This window comes from Lontra canadensis, unplaced genomic scaffold (genome assembly GCF_010015895.1).
Source record: "Lontra canadensis isolate GAN:19392208 unplaced genomic scaffold, GSC_riverotter_1.0 scaffold1181, whole genome shotgun sequence".
Classification (NCBI taxonomy): domain Eukaryota; kingdom Metazoa; phylum Chordata; class Mammalia; order Carnivora; family Mustelidae; genus Lontra; species Lontra canadensis.
The window spans coordinates 8,059-15,614 of NW_022632165.1; the positions used below are offsets into that span (position 1 = coordinate 8,059).

The 7,556-nt window shown below is 44.8% G+C and overlaps 1 pseudogene; it reads right to left on the minus strand.

The window, feature by feature from the left end:
• Positions 1-865: 865 nt before the first annotated feature.
• LOC116863436 lies at positions 866-6,968 on the minus strand (annotated as a pseudogene).
• Positions 6,969-7,556: the final 588 nt, after the last annotated feature.

Sequence of the window (7,556 nt, forward strand, 5' to 3'; positions counted from 1 at the left end):
TTTCTCATCCCTTCCTCCCTGGGAACACAGACCTTGCTGTCAGCATCTCTGAGAGAGCTGTGCAGCAACACAGGGATGTCAGGCAGCCTAGTCAAGAGCCTCTAGGGGACCCCTGGTGAGAACAGATAGGGCCTGGGACCTCTCAGCCCTTATTGCTTTTGGATGGAGAACCTCATGGAGACACTCATCTCCTGGAGGAGCTGGATGAGCCGCAGCCTCTGTTCACATGACAGAGTCACTCCCAGGGAAGGTGTTGGCAGAGGTGTGGCTGGCTCCCAGGTGACATTGGGGACTGTCATACAATATTTTGTTCACATTTACAACTGTTTCAAATAATTTGATAGAAAAGCAGAGATGAAAGGGCAAGCCCTGTCCCCACTTAGTCCCTGACAGGACCAAGTGGAGAGCAATGAACAGTCTAGGCTGATGAGGGTCTGACGTCCACACCCACTGGCCAAGGGTCCTGGGCAAGGGATGTGACCTTGCTGGTGCTCAGTGACCTTGGCTCTCACAGATGCCGCCACACCAACTGGAGAATGTCCCTGTGAGGACCCTGTGATTCCAGCACAATAGAGCTCCTGGCTGTATGTAATTTAATATTGAATCCAAGAGCAGAGATCAAACCAGTGTGAGTCTACAAGGCTTTTTGGCATAGATGCATCTTTCGGCCTGTTTAGGTTGTTGGGTACAGAGAAGACAGGCTTCCTGGGACCCCTTCTCCCCTGGAACATTGTTCCCCTTACAATGGGGGTACTTACCATCTACATGCAGATCCAAGAAGGTTTCTTGCTTTTCACATGTGGATGAGGCGCTCGTATTAAGGAAGGCCTCCAGGTGTCTGGCAGGTCCTGGCCAACTGAAGAAGTCAAATAACATTCGTCCAGTGACGTCTGTGGGACTTCATTCTCTTCTGCCACTGGCAGCTCCCTGTGGAGCCTTCTGTCACTAGGAGGACTGGAGATGCAACAAGAAGGCTGAGTCAATGTGGAGTCCCAGCTGGTTTTGACAGCAGGAGGAGGGACTGGTCACAGGAAACAAATGGGAAGTTCCCATCCAGGGAGATGAGCCATTTTGCCTCCATCTGGGGCCAGAGTGTGAATGTGCTGGGGATAGTTCAGGGAGCCATGGAGGGAAAGAGAGTAGGAGGTGGTCAGAGCATGGCCAAAATGGGAGTTTAAAGGGAAGGAGTCTCAACTTCCCCAGTGCACGACAGTCACAACACACAGCACACTCAGAAAACAATCCAACCAGCACCAACTCTTTTGCATACGTTTTGGTGAAATTTACAGAAGACCCCAAGACATCCCTCGACTATGGCAACATTGTGGATTCCCAGAAAGCTTGTGTGTCCAAGGCCTACATGTCTAAAGATTGAGACATAAATTTTTTTTCTAAACACTCTTCTTGCCATGAATTCTTGCCAAGATCATAATGCAAAACCAGCAGAGAAAGATGGCATCTTAGGTTGGATCCGAATCAAAGAGAGACCGTGATAATGCCAGAAATCCTGTGATTGCTTGGTCTACCAGCATCAGTCTGAAACTGTCCTTTTGGATGGGGCTTTACCTGGTTTGGGGGATCAGAGTAATGCTGGCTTCATCAAAAGAGTCTGAAAGTTTTCCTTCTGTTTCTATTCTTTGACACAGCTTCAGGAGAATAGGTAGTTCTTCTCTGAATGTTCAGTAGCATTCTCCAGGGAATCCGTCAGGTCCTGGGCTCTTGTTTTTTGGGAGGTTTTTGATCACTGCTTCAGTCTCATTACTAGATATCGGTCTATTCAGGTTGTCAGTTTTTTCCTGTTTCAATCTGGGAAGTTTAGAGGTTTCCAGGATTGCATTAATTTCTTCAAGGTTGCTGAACTTATTGGCATAGAACTGTTAATAATTTCTGATGATTGTTTCTATTTCCTTTGTGTTAGTTGTGATCTCTCCCCTTTCATTCATAATTTTATTAATTTGAGTCCTTTCTTTTTTCTTTTGGCAGTGGTTTATTGATCTTTTTGATTCTTTCAAAGAACCAGCTTCTAGTTTCATTGATGTGTTCTACTGTATCTCTAGATAACTCACTGATCTCTGCTCTAATCTTGATTATTTCCCTTCTTGTGCATAGGGTTGACTTAATTTGTTGTTGAATGTCCAGTTCTTAAGATATAAAGAGAGCTGGTGTATTCGGGATTTTTCAGTTTTTTTGAGTGAGGCTTGGATGGCTGTGTATTTCCCCCAAGAGACTGCAGGAGGGATTAAGCAAGGGGCCTATACAAGTGGCACAGTGAAAGAGAGAACATTGCTAATGGACCATTTTGTGGGTATCCGAATGGGTGAAATAGGTACATTTAGCACGTTCTAGATTTGCCTAGATCTCAGATGTCACCATTAAATAAAAGCCAATGATTCTTCAGAGTTACCTGGGGTAAATCGGGTCTTGGTCTTCTTCCTCCAAAAGATCATTATGACTTCCTACAAATAAAGAGAGACAGGGCCAATCACATTCAACAGAGCACCATTTATGCATTAAAATTAAATATCTGCTACAACTAGCACTGGGGCATAATTATCCTTAGTGGAGCAGAAGATAGTGTGAGAGAAATCCTCCAGGAGGCCTCAGGGAATGTCTTGGGAATGTGTCATGGTTTGCTTTCCTTAGCCATTGGGCATGAACTCCCTGATGTGGTCGGGCCATATAGAAAGAGTCTTGTGTATGGAGCGAAATGTGTGTTTTACCATTGATTCTGGGGAACATCTTACCTGAATTTTAAAAATTTACTGCAACCTTCTCACCTTCCCTTATCTCATGAGATGCTCTAGGCGTGAGGGTTTAAAGGCATTTTGACACAGAGACCATACTGATGGATAGAATCTGCAAATCCTCAAATCAAGAGGAATCTTTTGTGTAAAATCCTTTGTGCTACACAGACATAGGAGACATGCATTGGGAGGGGCAATGCCCAGGTTCAATTTTGCTTCAGGGAAACATCCAAGCCAGCTGATAGCAGAGAAGTTGATGTCCTGATACTCCAATGATGACTCACTGAAGGTAGCCAACATAGAGAACACAGACTGTGGGGATCAGAGCAGTCAAACCAGGGAAACAACCAGTCCAAAGATATAGGTAAGGCTGATGACATCTTTGGATGGGCATAAAAGTGCAACGACTTTATTTGGGCATGAAAACAAGAGCAGTGCAGATGAGGAGAAACATTTAATGGAAATCAGGAACGAAGACAGACACCTTGGCCTGTGTAGGACAAGTGAGTGTGAGTTGCACATCTGCCTTGAAGCCAGTGTCCTAACTTCTGTCAGAAGCCATAAATAGGGCCTGAGATGAGGAACAAAGGGCAGGTCCATGACTCACCTGATGTCTGTGCTGAAAAGTCTATCCTAGAGCCTGACTGACATCCCTATGTCTACTGAACTTCTACACAGGGATGAGACATCTCATTGTAACCAGAGTTTGGGATACCAAACATAGGGGGTCAACTTGGGAGTCCAGTTGGAGCTTTATCACCTTGACAATGGAGGACTTGCTAGTTAATAGCAGAGCAGAACAGATGTCCAGATCTTTAAATGAGTTGCTGTCAGCGCTCCTATAAGTTGCATGCTGGTCAGACGATTACGGAGGGGGTGAATCAGTCAAAGAGCATTCATCCAGTGAGTCCCCTTGGGCATCCTGCTCTTCCACTTCTGGAGCTTTATGCTGAGCCTGGTAGGGTGGGGAGATCTGAACATTAAAACAAGAAAAGGAGACACCCCAGCATCCTACTGGTTTTGATGGGAAGCTGAGATGCAGAGTCATAAGAAAGGAGCACAGCCATTATTGATGCAAAAACTATCCTCCTGCTTCATGAGCAGTGTGTGGCTGCTGTGGAGACAGTACAGATATCTAGAGAACAGAAGGATCTCAGGGTAGTGGCCAGAAAACAGAGTTTCTGAGCAACAAACTGAATGATTGTAGAATGGAAGTCATGGCTCACAGTAACCATGGAGAAGCCTAAAGATGGTTTCGACACTTTTGCATAAATGCTGTTGTTGTTACGTTCAGTGATCAAGTGAACACGACTTTTTTTTAAATTTCTTTTCATGTAACAGTATTCATTGTTTTTGCACCACACCCAGTGCTCCATGCAATACGTGCCCTCCCCAAAACCCACCACCTGGTTCCCTCAACCTCCCACCCCCCGCCCCTTCAAAACCCTCAGGTTGTTTTTTAGGGTCCATAGTCTCTCATAATTCACCTCCCCTTCCAATTTTAAAAGGCATCCTCAACCTGGAGAGATCTCCTGTGTTCAGTGACTCTTTCTCTAACTACTGTGATAAGACATGAATTTTTTTCTAGGTATTCTTTTGCTAGAATATATCCTCAATGTGGTAACACCAAAGAGGGAGAGACAGCTATGCCTGTCACTGTGGATTTACCAAAAGAAGACAACAGGGGAATGCAGAGAATCCCACTGACTAATTAATTCACCAAGTTCAACTGAATGCAGGTTAGTGAGATGGAGGGGTCCATTAATGGAATTTAGCCATGTAACACAGTGAAGACACACATCATGGTTAAAAGAGATATTTTCTGGTTGGAGAATGGATGAAATAGATACATTCATCAGTTTCTATTTTTTCATTGAAATGCAGTCCTTAGATTTAACCACTGAAGTAGCAACCCATGATTCTTTCTTTTTATTATTTACATATAATATGTTATTTGTTTCAGTGGTACAGGTCTGTGAATCATCGGTCTTATACAATTCACAGCACTCACCATAGCACATGCCCTCCCCAATGTCCATCACCCAGCCACCCCATCCCTCCCCCACCCCCAGCAGGCCTCAGTTTGTTTCTTCAGATTAAGAGTCTCTTATAACAACCCATGAGTCTTTAGAGTTACCTGGGACATATCAGGTCTTGGTCTTCTTTCTCCTCACAATGGAATTGATTTTCTGTAAATAGATAGAGACTGTGCCAGTCATTAAGCATATCCCTCTCGGTACAAAAGAATCCAGTGTCTAATGCTGCCCAGGCACTCAGATATGCTTAATGTGAGAACATGTTCAGTGAGAAGATTACATGAGGATGCCTCGTGTATTGCCTTGTGATAACTGCCTTAATTTCCCAGCCTTAGCCATTGGGTAGGAGATTATCATCCCAGTTTCTCCTGTCTGAAGTCTGTGTAAACACTTTAACTTCTCTTTTTTCACAGATTCTGGAGAGCCAGCCTCCCTGCATTCTAAAAGGATTATTGCAGTATTCAGTCTTCTCAGATAGCTGGGTTGCTGAAAGCTTAGTGGAATTTATACACTGAGACTGAACAGATGGAATACAACTACAAACCCTCAAGTTAAAGTGAGTCTTTGGTGCTACACAGATCTGTAGCCCAGTTCATGTGGGGGGAAGGAAATGCCAAGGCACAGCTGTGCTGCTGGAAACACACAAAGAGGCTATCAGTGGAGGCACTGATGGTGGGTTTTCAGACAACTGTTTAGGAAGACAAGCCAACCTAAAGGAGATAGAGAATGGGGCTAAGAAGACCAAAACCAGTTAACCCTGGACAAGAATGCCAATTGACTATGGCAGGCATAGGTTCATAAAGGATCTGCTCACAGATGAAATGTACAGTTTACTAAATGTGAGAAAAGAAATTTCATCCAGATTAGGTCTGACAGACAACTTCTCTGGTCCTATTGCTGAGGTGTGTTGAGTTTGTGGTGCCTGACATGGGCCCAGTGACCTGAGAGAGAAGCCAGGGTGACAGGTGATGCCCTGGGAGTAGGAAGAGAGGAAAGTTCCCTGACCCACCTGATGTCTGGGCTTAAAACTTAATCCTAGAGCCCAGTTCAGATCAATATGTCTCTACAGAACTTGACCACAGGGATGAACTTTCTGGGCACAGCAGAGGTCTGGGGTATAAAGAACAGGAGATCTGTGTGGATGTCCACTGGGAGCTTTATCACTTTGATAATGGAGTACTCACTGGCCCCTTCCAGAGAGGAAGAGACTTCTGGGTTCTCAGGTGAGAGATGGCGGCGCTCCTGTAAGGCCAGTAGGAGTCAGACAGGTCGGGAAGCACTGAGTATGTCAAGTAGCATTCAACTGGAGAGTCCCATGAGGTGTCCTTCTCTACCACATCTAGCAGCTGTTTGCTGAGCCTGCAGCATGGGGACAACTGAACATTAACCTCAGAGGGATCTAAATCCTATGTCCTGTCTGGCTTTGATGGAGGGCAGAAGGGAGTGGTCCAGAAAGCAAAGAGGTTGACCTAGGAAAAAGAGGAACAACTCTTCTTGTGTTTGTGGGACAAGGTGTGTTTGTCACAGGGGTGGCAGATAGAAAGGACAATAAGTGCTCAGTATATAAGCCAAATAGCAAGTTTGTTAAGGAAGAGACTGAATTCTTTCTGTGCCATCCAGCCATGACTACCTACATACAGAGTCCCAGAATGGTGGCTTTCCCCCTTCATTCAAATGGCATTAAATTCTGCATGTAGGGACCAAACACTGGCAGCTTTGGGAGCAGGTGACTGTCCCAGGTATCTCATGCCCGTGAAGGTCCTTTTCTCTAAATATTGTGGCATGATAGAATATGTTTGTCTTCTTGCCATGATATTTTCATCTATGAACACTGTCAATTGATAAGTCCAACAGGCAGAAAGTAGACATGCATTTCTCTGTAAAATAGACCGGGGACAATGAGCATGCACAGCGATCCCTGTGACGTATTAGTTCAGCTGGGTCAGCTGACTGTGGGTTAGTTACTCAACTAGAGAAGTACTTCAGAAATGGGGAGCAATCCCAGTACCACCATGAAAACAGACAACGTTGTGAAAATGGATCATTTGTCATTGACCAAATGGGTGATAGAGCTCTCTTGAGCACTTTCTGCTTTTCCCTGGTTGCCACTTTGCAATTCACAGCCCCTAAGTATTCAGAATTACCTGGGAGCAACTGACTCCTGTCCTTTCAGCCTGTCCTGATTCATTTGCTTTTCTGCAAATAAACGAAGACAAAGTGACACCAAGGAGATTCCCCTTCACAAATGCCCACTCCTGTGTCCCATGTAGCACAGGGCAGAAATCTAAGCAGAGTAATTACAGGCAACTGTGAGACAAATCATCCTGGAGAACTTAGGTAGGTCCTTGTAAGCAATCACTGGAATTGCTCTCTTGAGCCATTAAACAAATGTTCCCAATAGGTCAGGCCATCATCACAGCATCCTGCCTTGAGACTATGCAAAGAACAAATGATTCTCTTCCCCAAGATTGGGGGAACTACCTGGCTACTTCCTAGAGTGTTGCTGCACTATTCAGGCTTTTTCCATCTGAAATGCTGTTGGTTAATTGTTTAGAGGAATCAGCCATTGAGATTAAACCAATGAACGGAATCTACCCACCATCAAATCAGAATAATCTTCAAAGCCACAAAGAAACAGGGGCTGTTTATGGGTGAGGAAAGTTTCAGGATCCTGCCTTGCTCCAGAAAAAATACACTGCACGATAGCATGGATCCAGTTCTGATTCTCTGCTGACTTGAGAGAAGACAAATGGAGACACAGACTAAGTGAGGAGAG